This window comes from Schistocerca gregaria, chromosome X (assembly GCF_023897955.1).
Source record: "Schistocerca gregaria isolate iqSchGreg1 chromosome X, iqSchGreg1.2, whole genome shotgun sequence".
Classification (NCBI taxonomy): Eukaryota; Metazoa; Arthropoda; class Insecta; order Orthoptera; family Acrididae; genus Schistocerca; species Schistocerca gregaria.
This window is the reverse complement of record NC_064931.1, coordinates 210,460,144-210,475,598: the sequence shown is the minus strand read 5'-3', so window position 1 is coordinate 210,475,598 and position 15,455 is coordinate 210,460,144. Positions and strand designations below refer to the sequence as shown.

General features: G+C 40.5%; 1 protein-coding gene across 2 annotated transcripts in view; it reads right to left on the bottom strand.

Annotated features, from left to right (window-relative positions):
- LOC126299611 (uncharacterized) overlaps window positions 1-15,247 on the bottom strand; it is a 468,671-nt gene extending 453,424 nt beyond the window's left edge. The window contains exon 1 of one of the 2 annotated variants that reach the window (XM_049991647.1): window positions 14,915-15,247. The gene's annotated coding sequence lies outside the window, so the exon portion shown is untranslated. The remainder of the gene's footprint in view (window positions 1-14,914) is intronic. The other variant, XM_049991646.1, reaches the window with a different exon arrangement.
- Window positions 15,248-15,455: the final 208 nt, after the last annotated feature.

The window sequence follows — 15,455 nt, the reverse complement described above, 5'->3', positions numbered from 1 at the left end:
ACATCAAGGATTAGTTAACTAGGTGATGGAAGCAAGTGGGGGCGGGGGGGGGGGGGGGGGAGGTAAAAATTGAGAACGGAGGTCTATGTATGCAAACAGTAATCAGGCTCCAATGAATGTAGGCTGCAGTAGTTATTCAAATATGAAAGGCTTACGCAAGATAGACGAGCGTGGACAGCTACATCAAACGAGTCTCCGGATTTAAGACGACGACACCTCAGACTGAACAAGATACCAAGCTGAGACGGAATTCCTGTTTCATTTTACGAGAGTGATTCAAATCAAATCCTTAATTATTTATTATTATGAAACTGAGGTAGAGCCTATTACCGAAAAATTATGGGTCTATCATTTTTTACGTTATTTCCACGAGGCGTAATGCATACATTCCACCTTTTCAGATATGCATGGATACCGCGAAGAGTTCTTTTGGTTGTGCATGCAGATACTCGTGTAACACGATTTCTCCTCCTCCCCCCCTCCCTCCTCATTGTTCCTAAATGCTTGCCTCCCAGCATTTCTTTGAGCAGTCCGAACATTCGGGGCAAGGTCTGGGGAGTAGAGTGGGTATTCGAGAAATTTAAATTTCATATCCTGTATTGTTGCTACGATTGAACGAGCAATATCGTCGTGTTGCAACCAAACACCTGCACCCAGAATTCACCGTCGTTTACTTCTGATTGCAGGCCGAAGGTAATTTCGTTGGTTGGTTGGTTGGTTGAGGTTTAAGGGACCAAACAGCAAGGTCATCAGTCCCTTGTTTCAAATGTGGTCCATTCCGCTAATGTGACATCTCTCGAAAGTCAGAACAATGAAAGGGAAAAGGCTAAAAACGTAAAGGGGCAGTCATGTTGTCAATGGTAAAAAACAAAACGAGGGAAGTCAGCAAGAGAACGAACCCAACGCTATGCTGAAGCAGCATAGGAAAGACCACCTGTGACTTAAAAGGCACAACCGCTAGAATGTAGAAGTACGAATGGTAAAAGGAGACTACCCAATCCTTAAAAAAATGGGGGGGGGAGGGTAAAAACAGAGTAAAAGGGGAAGAAAAGAGGATTTCGGTCAGGGAGGTGAATCGGGAATCTCCGAACACTGCTTACAGTGGGAGACACCCAAACACTCATCGCCCTGCCCCAATACCAGAGAGAGATTAAAAACCTTAAAACTGAGAATAAAAACCACTTTCCCGGAGGAAACAGAGAACCAGAGAGACCATCCGGGAATCGTAAGCCAACATCAAACGTAAAGTGTGGGGGAGTCTGTACTTAGTACCCAGAGCCAAAAGAAGGGGGCATTCAACCAAAATGAGGGCTACTGACTGGAAGGCTCCACAACCACAGTGTGGTCGAGTCCTTCCGGGAGAGGCGAAAGGTAGAACGCCACGCGCTGGTGTCACCTTAATCGCACGAAGTTTGTTAAGACAGGGGAGTAGCCTCCCAAGAATTGGCCCATGACTGTGCGAAGTGGTATTTGATGTGAAGCCGTAAATCCGCTGCAGGACGGGATACAGAAAACGGGGGGTAAGTGACTGCTCCCCCAGCCAAATGATCAGCGAGCTCATTACCCGGGATTCCCACATGGCCAGGGACCCAAAGGAAGTCAATGGAACAAGCACGGTGAATATCAGCGAGATGGTCATGGATAGCAGAGACCAAGGGATGGCGCGAAAAACACCGGTCAATAGCAAGAAGTCCACTCATCGAGTCCGTACATAACAAAACGCGATTGTGTTGGGACTGTTTAATAAAGGTAAGGGCCTGGGAAATTGCCATCAATTCCGCAGTAAACACTCCACATGCAGGTGGCAGCAGATGATTTTCCGTTCCGACAGAGGACGTGAAGGCATACCCCACATGATCAGCAGATTTAGAGCCATGAGTGTAAAAAAACAACAGCATCCCGAAACTGGTAATTTCGTGGCACATTTGAGTATGAATTACTCTTTACTATTAACCGCATTTTCTATGTAATGCTCCAAAACCACCCCTTTTGCATCCCAAAAGAGGTCGAGCATGACTTTTGCTATCCGATGGTCTAGTGAGTGATTTTTTTGGACTTACAGAAAATCATTGGCATGAAGCACACCTAGCTTTATTTACACACGTCTTCCACATGGTAGATGCACGTAAACGTATAGACTCTTGTCATCCTAGACTTCCAAAAGGCGCTCGACATTGTACCATATCGTCAACTAATATACAAGATGATGTCGTACAGAGTGTCTTGACTAATACGCGAATGGCTCGATGAATTTTTTTGCTAACAGAATGCACTGCGTTTTGCTGGACGGCGAACGTTCACCAGATACGAAAGTAATATGGGCTGTGCCCCGAGGAATCTTAACAGGTCTCCAATGTTCGCAATATACAAGGATGATTTCTTGGACAGTGTGAGCAGCACAACCAGACTGTTCGCTGACGATGCCACTGTCTGTATGAAAGTATCTTTGATGGACGGTAGCCGGAAAATGCACAAAGACTTGGACAACATTTTCACTTGGTATGACTTATAGCAACTATTCTTAAATATGGATAAACGCAAAAAAAACTCCACGATAAAAGTGAAGCATTCTGACATTATTTGATTACAATACTAGTAGCGAACATCTGGGACACGTCTTATCATACATATATTCTAGGTGTTTAGCTACGATAGATTCGAACGAAATGGGCGTGTAGACAACAATGAAGCGAACAAATAACCCTAATAAATAACGTTTGGAAACCTACGGTTCCTCCGATACGACGCAACGCGACTGAGTATATGAACACCTCATGACAAAGAGTCCCCGATGAACCTAAGTGGAGATATGTACGATGGCGTGGTGAAAAGTGATGCCTCCGAATTCTTTATGTGAACTTTAAAAAAAGTTTTTTAAATAAAGCAAATGTTATTAATATTCTACATTTTTATTCTTCGTGTCTTTGTCAGAATAGTCGCACTGCCGACGAAAACATTTCTCTTTCCGAAAAGTTTGTTGATGTTTGGCTTTGTTGAAGGAGCCACGACCTCGCCTGTGCTCGCACCGCTTCATCGCTGTCAAAGTGTCCAAAAGTGCGTTAAGTTTTGAAAACAGAAGAAAATCGGATGGCGCCAAGTTAGGACTGTATGGAGCATGGTCGAGGACAACGAACCCGAGGCGTCGGATTGTTGCTTATGTCGCAGCGTCATGTTGAAGAAGAGAGTGCTCCATGTGTGGACGAATTCGAAACTGTGTTACAACACTATGTTTCTACCGCACCGACAAGTTACGTTACACACCGCCATGTTACACGCTATAATTCGGAACCCTCTGACGGCACAGGGCTGCAAATATGTAGACATGAAAAATAAAGTTGTAGAATGTGAATAACGTTTTTTAAAAAGCTCTACGAATTTTCACATTAAAAATTCGGAGGCATCACTTTTCAGCACGCTCTCGTGTTTCAGGATAATCACGTTACAAGGTTACATGTCCACCTTTTAGGTGAAGGCAGACTTTAGCACGTCTTCTCATCAATGCCTATTCACGTTAAAGAATCCAGTACGTGTTACGAATGCACTGCAACCATCCACAATGTGTTCACGGAGTTCATGGATACCATCAACAGGGCTGGAATTTACCAAAGCTTTTAAATAACCCCACACAAAGAAATTCAACGGGTTCAAGTCGGGGGATGTGAGAAGCCAGGTATTGGCGACCCACGTCCGATTCACTTGGTGTCGTAGATTCGTGCTACGTTTACGTGTGCCGGTGCACCATCATGCATTTACCATATATGCATTCACTCACCAAAAGAAACATCACCCAAAAAGCGATTAGCTTGTGTTGCAGGAAACGAAGTATTCACGACTAGTAAATCGGCCAAGCAGAAAATGTGGCCGTATCGGGGAAACCATTGGTTTCCAGACCTATGTTTATTAGGATTACAGTGTGGTAACAAAAATCATGGGATACCTCCTTATATCGTATCGAACCTCATTTTGCCCGGCGTAGTGCAGAAACTCGACGCGGTATGGACTCAATAAGTCGTTGGAAGTGTTGCCGACGCAGGATTTTGTGCACGAACTAGCCTCTCGAGTATGCCTCATAAAATTTCGATGGAATTCATGTCGAGAAAACTGGGACGCCAAAACATTCACTCAAACTTTTCAAAATGTTCATCAAACCTATCGCAAAATACTAGTCCAGTGACACGCCGCATTGTCATCCACAAAAATGAAGTCCATGAATGGCTGCAAATGGTCTCCAAGTAGCCGGACATAAGCATTTCCGGTCAATGATAGGTTCTGTTGGACTAGAGGATCCAGTCCATTCCATATAAACATAGACCACACCATTATGCAGCCACTACCAGCTTGCAGAGCGCTTTGTTGACAACTTGGGTCCATGGCTTCGTGGGGCCTGATTCACAATCAAACCATACCATCAGCTCTTACCAACTGAAAACGGGATCCATCTGACCAGGCCACGGTATTCCAGCGTCTAGGGTCCAACAGATATGGTCACGAGCCTAGGTGAGGCAAAGACACTCGCTTCGGTCGTCTGCGGCCACAGTCTAATAACGCCAAATTTCGCTGCACTGTCCTAACGCACACGTTCGTCGTACGCCCGACATTGATTTCTGCGGATATTTCACGTTGTGCTGCTTGTCCGTTAGCACGCAAACGCTGCTACTCTCGGTCGTTAAGCGAAGGCCGTCGGCCACTGCGTTGTCCATGGTGTGAGGTGATTTCTGAAATTTGGTAATTCAGCACACTCTTGGTCTCGGGATTCTGAATTCCCTAACGATTTCCGAAATGGGCCCCATACATTTAGCTCCAACTTCCATTCCACGAAGTCTGTTAATTCCCGTCGTGCGGCCATAATCACGTCGGATACCTTTTCACATGTATCAATCATCTGTGTACAAATGACAGTTTCGCCAATGCACTGCCATTTTATACCTTGTGTGCGCGGTACTACAGACATATTTATATCTGCATATCGCCATCCCATGACTTGTCATCTCAGTGTATTTGGTTTGTTTCATTGTTCTCTACTCACTTCTTTCGTTTGTACCTGTAATACTCAAACACAATGTATACAAGTAATACTAAGAAACGAACACGTAAGATAGAGAAGTCGAATGGAAGCCATGGATTTGTTGCAAGGGCTCCTTGAAAGCGCTGTGCACCTGTAAGGGAAATTGGAATATTGCTCCTGTGTTTGGAGTCCCTGTGAAGTATGCATGGTAGCAGAAATCGAACGAATCCAGAGACGCATTGCTAGGATCACGACCAGTTTGTGTAGCCCATACGAAACTGTAACTGAGACGCCCAGGGAACTTAATTGATCGTCCTTGGAAAAAAAAAAAAAAAAAAATGGCGACGTTGTAGTCACGAAACACTGTTGGGTAAATATAGAAAGGCAATATTCGAGATAGAGTGTGCGACGATTGTACTGCCACCAACGTGAGAGAGATTATACCGCAAACAGCTATTCTCTCATTTTACGCGAATGGAATACAACGCTGAGATTGATACGAAATACTCTCTGCCAAGCTCTGCAAATTGGGCTGCAGAGAATATATACAGGGTGATTTCGCTAAATGGGACAAACTGCAAGACACGATTCCTGAGATGCTAAGGAGTAAAAAAAGTCATACTGACGAATGGCCGTGAATGTGTTTCAAGGGTGATACACTTAACGGCAGAGATAAATGACCTTTGGAAGTGTAGGTTTGAATGACTGACAGCATACATGAAAACACACCAAGCATGTGGGAATGTTCTTCCTGTATTAGTGTTTTAGGTCCACACTCAAGAGGGCAGTGAGCATTCACGTAGTAGCCACATTACTCTCGGTACCACCAAAGGCATGTCTTCCAGCAGGGGAGGCAGCGTCACCCGCAACAAGTCCAGATATGCCTTGCCTGTGAAGCATTGTGGAAGCATGCGTGACCCCACGAGGCGGTCGCCAATAACCACTGCCCACACACTGAGGCTGCTGCACCGGTGCTGGCGGGACGCTGTCACCACACCATGGGGATTCTCCATAGCCCACAGGTGAAGTTAGTCTCATCTGTTAACAGGATGGATAACAGAAATCCCAATACCGTGGAGGTCTGTGCGACGAACCAGAGATAAAACCGCAGCTGCGAGTCAAGTCCGTAGGTAATAATGCCTGCACGCGTTGTAAATGATACGGATAGTGGTAGCCGTCGTGTACAATATTTCACACGGTCTTCTGGCATACCCCAACCAGCGGGCCACCTGCCGTGTGCTGATACAGGGGTCACTGTCAAAGACCTATCTCCACTTTAAGTGGGTGTACCTCCCTTGCAACGCACTTCCAGCCATATGTCCGTGCGACCTTTCTGATCCTTGTCCTCTCTGAGGTCCTTTCCTGCAGTTTGTCTTCATTTAGCAAAATCTTCCTGCACGGGTACAGAAGTAGGACACTCAGAAGTTTCGTCCATGGGCTACAATGCGGACTGGTCATGCGAACAGAGCTTTCAGCTGTTTATATAGCTCCCCTGTGACACTCTCTTAATTTAAATGTCGACGATTTCGCCTCTTTGTGTTCTATCTACGAGTAATTTGTGAATCCATTCAAAAAACTAGTCCGATATCCATTACCTGGAGGCCCCTATATACGGCCCACTGGATCCAACAGACCAACAGCTAGCCGAGATGCACAACATTTCTGCTGCGGAATCCATCTTGATTCGAAACTGGAATAGGGTATAAAAGGTAATAACAGAATAGTCAAATGACGACAGTGTTACATTTAGATAATTCTACATGAAAGATTCCCAGGAATGGGAACATAATCGAAAATAAGCAAATCCTGACTTTTCACTGGATAATTTTTTTTTCTCAGAATCTAAGGAATGTTTCAGCACAGAACATTGAGTTTACCAGTGCCTCGTAATAGCTGCATCATTTGAAGAACACAAAGGCGTTCATTAACGCTCATAAATGTGATCATTCAAATCAACGACGTGTCGTAAAATCTACATACGTTCAGATCATACACAACTTTTAGTGACGACACTTCCCACACTCAGCATCGTAATTATAGGTCCCAGAACCGTAATACCGTGATGTGTTTAGTTTGAATGCGTCTTCACTCTTGCAATAAAGCATACGTGAGGCAGAGGAAATGCCTGCTTAAGTTTAATTTATTAGTCCCCCTCACTTCTTTTGTATGAGAGCAAGGACTAAAGTCTTATGTGGTCTATCTTAGGCATATGTGGCCCTGGAATACAAACAAAATGGCTATCTAAGAACAGAATGCTACAACTATCAGACATCACTGCTTAAGAAAATAAGCTTTTGCAACAAGGAAAGGAAAAAAAGGATGCGAGACATGGACCGTGGTGCTAAGAAAGAGTGTATAAAATAATAATAAACAATATTAAAAAGGATAACACTTTCTAAAGTTCTGCAAAATTATATTTATTTGATCACGAACCGGCTTTCGGCTTCTCAGGCCATCTTCAGCTGACAACTGAATGTCGCAAACATAGATAAACACGATGTACGACTTACACAGATATTATTTCTACAGAAGATACAAAAATGGCAAGTTGTTTACACAGAAATATATTACAGTTATTACATTAACTAAAATGGGGGTTTACAAAGATTTTATGTACAGATACATACAACAACTGACGAGAAATAAAATAAATTTACAGTCAGAATCTAGTATTTGTAACGAACACTAAATTTAACAATACTAGATTCTAGCTGTAAATTCATTTTATTTCTCATCAATTATTACATGTATCTCTACAAAAAAACTTTGTATACCCTTTTTTTAGCTAAAGTAATTAATGTAATACTTTCCTATGTAAAGAATTAGTCATTTCCGTATCTTCTGTACTAATATTATCTGTATAAGTCGCATATCATGTTTATCTGTATTTTCGACAGTCAGTTGTCACCTGAAGATAGCCTGGTAAGCCGAAAGCCGGTTCGTGACCAAATAAATATCATTTTACATAGCATTTGGAAGAGGTAACATTTTTATAATATTATAATGTTCTGCCAAAAACCGATGGAAACATTTTATATTCTTGTGTACGTCTTTGTCAGCCTCTAGAATCACAAAAATAGCCTTGAACCAGTCTCATTTACATCAAGGATATTCCAATTCTGCGAGAGACAATTGGCTGTTGAATAACTCTTCAGAAGCGTTTAGTACCGAGTCTTAAGTGCTTACAAACTGCCCTCTCTCTTTCAGATTCTTGAAATGTTTGATCTCGTTTGTACGTTGGCGTTCAAGATGCTATCAACAAGCATATCACACGAGAACACTAACCTACTGAGGCCCTTTCATTCGGCAGGAATTCCTAGCGGAATCCACGAACAACCGCAGCAGGATGGGTGTGATTCAATCCTCTGTGCTTTCAGATACTACCGTACTTTTGTTTACCACATTCTTTACCAGCCGAAATTCTTCAGAGCTGTCACTGAGGGGTGTTGGGATGGAGGAAGGGAGCTCCAAAGGACTATGGACAAAAATGCGATATATATGGTGCATACAACATACTGCAACAAAATGTGGCTTGTGAATTGAAAAACTATGTGTGAGGTGGCCCTCTAGCCGGAGGCAGGTGGTTCCAATCCTGTCAGATGAAGTCATTTTCATCCCTAACGTGTATACCAAATACCTGGTTTACATTCCAAATCTTTCCGTAATCTCGGTAAAGGGAGAGCATGACACACTACTTATGGGGACCCATAGGCCGTATGGGTGCGTTAGGCGCGGTGCTTCCCTTGGTGCTCCGTGCCATTATCAGATTTCACACACTCCCTTCGTCTCATTTCACACTCATGTTCAACAGGGACATCATACTATACTCTCACAGTACTCAACACAGTCAGTCATATGACGCACGAATGACTATGTATACGTACCAAGGCAATCGAACGAATTGATGTTACCTGATACCTTGTATGAGTGGTGTTTTAACATATCAAACGGTAAAGTTTACGGTTGGTTGATTCGGGGGAGGTGACAAACAGCGAGGTAATCCGTCCCACTGGATTAAGGCAAGGATGGGGAAGGAAGCCGAACGTGCCCTTTCAAAGGAAGCATCCCGGCATTTGCCTGAAGCGATTTAGGGAAATCACGGGAAACCTACATTAGCATGGCTGGACGCGGAATTGAACTGTCGTCCTCCTGAATGCGGGTAAAGTTTACGCCACTCATTAAGACGTTACTAGGGATGAACACTAGCTCAAATCAGACGATGGTGTGCAAAGAATATTCGTATCCTCTCCGAAAGAACCCCATCTGCACTTTCTTCGAATAACAAAGAGATTTTTCGACGATGTAAATGTTGGTCGAACAAATTTCCACTAAAGGACCAGTATTGTTTTAGTGTTATACCAGTATTGTTTTAGGGTTATACCATCTCATTCGATAAAGAAACACACGCAGTACCACATCGAACATATAGAAGGAAATAGTGTTACAGAAGTTCAGAAGCAAACGAAGATTCTTTAAAGATATGTGTGGAAGTGCGGACGGTAACGAATCAATATCACACCGCAGGTTGATCTTCTGTTTAGCGCACCTGCTTGTGGGCATATCTAAAGAAGAATACGACTCATAAGGTGAACTAAACGACGGAGGAGCTGGGTGAACACTTTAGAGAGACAAAACGTCGAGTTGTGGAATGCAAATTGTGCCTTCAGGTATTGTACTGAAATAAGTAAAATGGAGGACAATCTTCAATGGTGATCCAAAAACATGCGTGTTCAAATACGAATCAATATTTACATAGTATTACAATTACTTTTGTGCCAGCGAAGACTTCACGGGTACGTGACATTTTCATGCGTAAATTACACACTGTGCCCCTCTGCAGTCATTCCACGGGAAACGGAGCCCGAGAACCAACGGACAGTAACGAGGATTACCGAGGCCAACAAACAACGAAGATTACAATAATTAAATGTACTTCCGCCTTTCCTGATGAGACTCCACAACCGATTATTTTACAAAGCACAATCTCAGAGCGATTTGTAACAAAACGACTCAGTACAATTACTTCCGTCAGCAAAAAGTCCAGCTTACCCCGGAGTCTCCCGTAATTAGCGATTTTCCAGGCAAGTCGCCAATTTCGTAATAGGAAAGTGATCTCGGCAAGAAAGGCAATCGAACGAGAATACTATGTAGCATTTCAGAATTATTTTGCTCTCTCGCATATCGGTTATAGTGATATATTTGACTCTCTGTAAAGAAATATGACGGCAGTTGCGGCACGGATCCCAACGGCCGCAAACAATATAAGTAGAAAAAGAACACATCTAATGGACAAAGATTCTGTAAAAGGGCGGTCGAGTTCATTTCTAAAAAGCAAATATAAACACAGAAAAGTATGTAACGAACTGATTTATATGTAAGAAAGTTCCTGCTGCTGAATGCTTTTTACGTTGTTGTACATTTTAGTCTTTCGTGTTTCAACGTAAACAAATGCTAGTCGTGTACATAGGTCGTGGGATGTGAACTACGATTGTGTGCATTAAGGCTCGTATTAATTCTTCGTATTTCATATAATTCTGCACCTACGACGATCAAGACATATATTAATTCATAGGTTTTTACATTATACTATAATAGTCGTTATCCTTGGATACTACTGAATGTAGTTTCTGGGCTGTGCAAAGAAGTCAAATACGTACATTTCTTTAAATGCAGTACTTGAAATGTCATATCACTACTAAAGGTTACTGTATTACAGCGCTAATTCTAATTTTAAAATAGCCCAAAACTTTAAATTTGTGTGTTTCTGCAAAGATATTCTTCAACGGACTAGGAGGAGTTGCCCAACAGAAAGTTCTTTAGTTAAGTATTAAACTCAGCCACATTAACCACCAGACATTTAATATATATCTAAATCTTATCTGTACCAATGTTAAGTTCATGATTTTTTTTTATGGAGACTGTTTTTATGCTAGTGTTCTACTGTTTAAACTTTTTTGAGAAAGGTAAATATTGGGAATGACAAAAGACATTGATAATAACTGCACGGGGATCATTGGCTGAGTGCACGAATTTCACCAGGATGCCACTTTGGTGACTTGAATGTGTACAACCAACACCAGTGATCAAACCTGGGAAAGGGGACCTACAACTTAACAGTGAATCCGAACCATGTGTCATTCCTGGTGACTTTTCACATCATTGTGAGGCGACAGCTAGATTAAGGGCAGACTGAAAATTTCCATGGTCCAGCCGGGATTCGATCGTGTGACCTCTCGGTTTTCAGTCACACACTTCACTGCTAGATCACCAGGCAGTCACAAAGGAAATTAATATATACCAACTTGTTAGATGATGTGTCTGGAAGAGTTCTAAAAATAGCATCAGCTTATATACGAATACACGTGTCCACTCCAGGATGTATTTTTCATTTAGTGGCGTGGATGATACTCAGATGTTTAATATTAAAAATAAAAACACTGCCACAAAAGTGTGCAATATTGTTTACACAGAACTGCCATGGACTTCAATTATGTGGTGTATGTGGCTTTTGTTTAACTACAGTACTTAAAATATGACAACAAAATTACTTTTGGAAATCTGTAGATACAGACGGTTGCTTCTGGAATGAAACTGTATGGGTGGAAAGGGAAAGGACTCCCGTACATTTTGTGCTTAGTGACTTTTTTGTTACAACTAAACATTATCAAACTAGAAATATACTAGTCAAGGGAAATATGGCGGTACAAATTATCTATGAAATTGTCTACAGTCTTCATGTGCAACCTCCAAAGTGAGGGAATTCTATGAGGCTGTATCTTGGTTGCAAGAAAATTATATTTTACCAAGACTGCTATCATTCAAAGTAGCTAATACATTATTTCTCTAATACAAAAATTAAAAAAAACTGACACTAATATTCTTATTACTGTAGAATTCAGCATATTCACTTAATTTTGTCTTCCTTTATTGCAACATACCAAGTACTCTTCTGCTAGTGAAAACAGTGGAGTAATTTGACAACTAAAAGTTACTCTGAAAAGGAAGGAAGGAAAGTTTCATGGCTCCTAATTCTGTGAAGTCCAGCACATCCTCATGCCAAAAAATGCATGTGGTAGACCAACAGCCTTTTACCAAGTCACAGGAGGGAGAGCTAATACTCTGTGATGTAGTCTCAATCAAGTTAAAGATTAAATAAAAGAAAATACATAAAATGATCATGGTTCAATTTATTCTATTGTCCTTTGCATCTGCCTCACTCGGCCAATTCAAGTAACATTTTTGGAACTGGCTATTCTAGAGTCCCATATTTTTCTCAAGAACAGTCTAGTCTACCACTTTATATCAAACGCTAAATCCCAGGTTCAAAGAAAATAGATCATAATTAAATTTGGAGAAAACTAAGTACAAATAATTCTGTAACTGTTGCCCAATACTACAAAAACACCTTACTCAAACAATGTAATGCAAGAAGCAGAAAATGTTGCTTTTTGTGTAGTACACAGATCACATCTTAACAGAAAACCTATCCCCTAGAATGGTATAAGTGTACCGACTTAGTTCAGCTATGTTTGCAGTACACAATTTCTGTGTAACTTAAAAATGAAGAAACTAGTTTACTCTGCCGATTTCAATGCACTACTGTGTTACAGAATCATATTTTGGGGGAACACATCTTACAGGAAAAGTATTTTCAGAATACAGAAGTGTGTTATAAGAACTATATCGGGTGTTAAGTCTAGATGAAAACTTCAAGGGGTTAATATTGGTACACAAGGGAGCCAGGTACATGAGGACACACAAATCTAACAAAGTCTATAAACGTTTGTTAGGTAATGTGGTAGAGTTTAAGACTGAATAAAATAACTTTCCACAGTGAAGAGTAGTTTCACATGAGCTCTTAAAATTAATCTTTTATGTTATTTTTAGAATCACTGAAATACAAAAATCTTTCATAATGTTCAGCTGCTTCATTATACCGCACTTAAGAAAAATGCTCATCTTTGACTACTTTTCATATCCTAGACGTACCACACAACTAATTTAATGTAATCCAAACAAATTTGTATCATTGTTCATTTATTCATTTGTACTCTTGGTGTCAATATTATCTGCCTCATGTTTAAAACAAACAGAGAAATAGTATCAGCTCTGCTGAATATATCACACATATTTTGTTCTTAATATTATTCAACAGAGAATGCAACAGAAAAAAGGTCTGGAAATGAAACTATTAATCTAGAAGCAGAAATTCTTGGGAAACTAGGTGTAAATCACATTTCACTCTCTACTGATGAGACTATGCTACAGAACAATGATCAAATTAAAACTACGCTGTTTACAAAAATTAATCATTACTTCCAACGAGAAACTCCTAGCACTTTGTTAAAGTACAAGACAGACAATTTATTAAGCCATAAATTTATGTCCGTTCATGAACATGCACCAGTATATCCTGTTTTCTTTGTGTTCAAAACTCTATAGCTGTTAGATACATGTGAATGTACTCTGAATTGTCAACAGAGCACCCTATGACTGTGGCACCAAAAATCTGCACTGTATAATCAGTTAAGCTTTCAATGAAGATTAATGCTTAATTCTTTGAACAACAGTCAAATATTAATCCCCACAAAGAGAGGTCAAACATTTTCTAAGCAGCGTGCCTTGCAGTCAACTAATATTTCTCAAATGACACCATTTTCTCAAACAGCAACCAATATGTTATTCATCAACACCAGATTTTTTTTTTATAAACCTATCATCATCAGTCAAATGTGGATATTTAGAATTAACAGAATTTTCATACATATTCCATAGTACAAGTACTTCTCAACTGTCTTACATTTGGGAAAAAAAACTGTCCACCACATATTCAGCAATTCACACAACAGAAGATGTAAGCTAAAAACTAATGAAAACATGCACCAATTAGTATACTTCACAACAAACCAAATGTAAACATAGTCAATTATGCTTATTTTGATGTCTTATAGTTCAAAATATTTTTATTCTCAAACAGGTCCCCATGCTAATAGATAAAATATTGTTCCAATTCTATGTTTAGGTCATTACCAACCCTTCTGCACATGTTATCCTTGTAATAAATATGTGAATGAAACTATTTTGGACACTGCAATTCAAGCTATGCTGTATGTATGTCACCACAGTACATTATGAAATATAATACACTGCATGTCATTATCGTAAGTAGCTGCAAGAATAACTTTACAACCTCAGTACACTGCAAGATGCATGTAGAAGGTTAAATCATAACAAGTAAGCTGTAGCATGTGTGCTGTTATCAATATAGGGCCTAAATCATTCCACTTTTCTGGTTTTGAAAAAGAAAACATAGCAGAGATCAGGGAAACAAAATATTTGGGCATAGTTTGTACAGGAAGTTCTATATAAACAGAAGGATTTCTAGTGTTTCTATGATTCCGCTTAAACTCCTAGGTCGTTTTATTATTACTGAATTTGATGTCAACAGTATCTGTATGATCGTATATATCACTACCAATTAGTCTTTCTCCATACGAAACGCTTGAGCTGAATGGAAAGAAATAAACTAGTTATCCTATACTAATGACATAAACAACGGGCAACGGGAAACAACCCATTAGTATTGCATTGTATTCCCTTTGTTCAACTCTCTTTCCAAAGCTTCACGTATTCAAGAACACTTATACGACAGATACATAACATTTATTAACAGTGGGTTAGTACACAAATAGTTTGACAACTTTTAACTGCCTATAATCCGGCTACGAGCAGGCTACTCTAACACACGTGTGAGTGCAGGGACGCCAACCACGCCAACAAATTATCATATTTTTACCACATTCGTGTATATTTTAGAATAACAACTACAGGTAAGGGCCCCAGTATATATCTGTCGTTTACGTGAAGCTTCCCTCTTCCTTGTCAGAAAATCAACACAGGTTTACTTACTTTTTCCTCAGCAATCTCGTACGAATGTTCGTTTACTGACATTCTCCTAACCTCTTGAATTTCGAAAACACATCCATGAATCCTACCGATGCACTAGTATTTGGCGAAACAATTGAAATATTCGCCCACTAATTACTTTTCAGAAGCCATTATAGTACACTGAACGCGAAAACAAACGATAAACGATAATTTTCCCATTATTTCTTACATCTATCACGAGATACCGCCACATACAAATGCCACTACAGTTCTGGCAGCTTTTACCCCGCGCGTTTTTAAACTGAGAGAAATTTACCACTTAGGCGAATTTTTAGTCCACGATGGGAACAAAGAGCAGTTTACTCGTAGGTGAACAGTTTTAGTTTCTGCTACGTAACTTTCTCAGTTTGCTACGTAACGGGCAAAATTGGCCTTCAGGCAAAAGAATTTCTCATATTTTCTCAAGCGGTAACGTAACTGTGTGGCAGACATGGTAACTTTCTTGAATTATTATAATCAGTCACTTAATTTCACCACACGTTTACTAGTTTTGAACCCATTA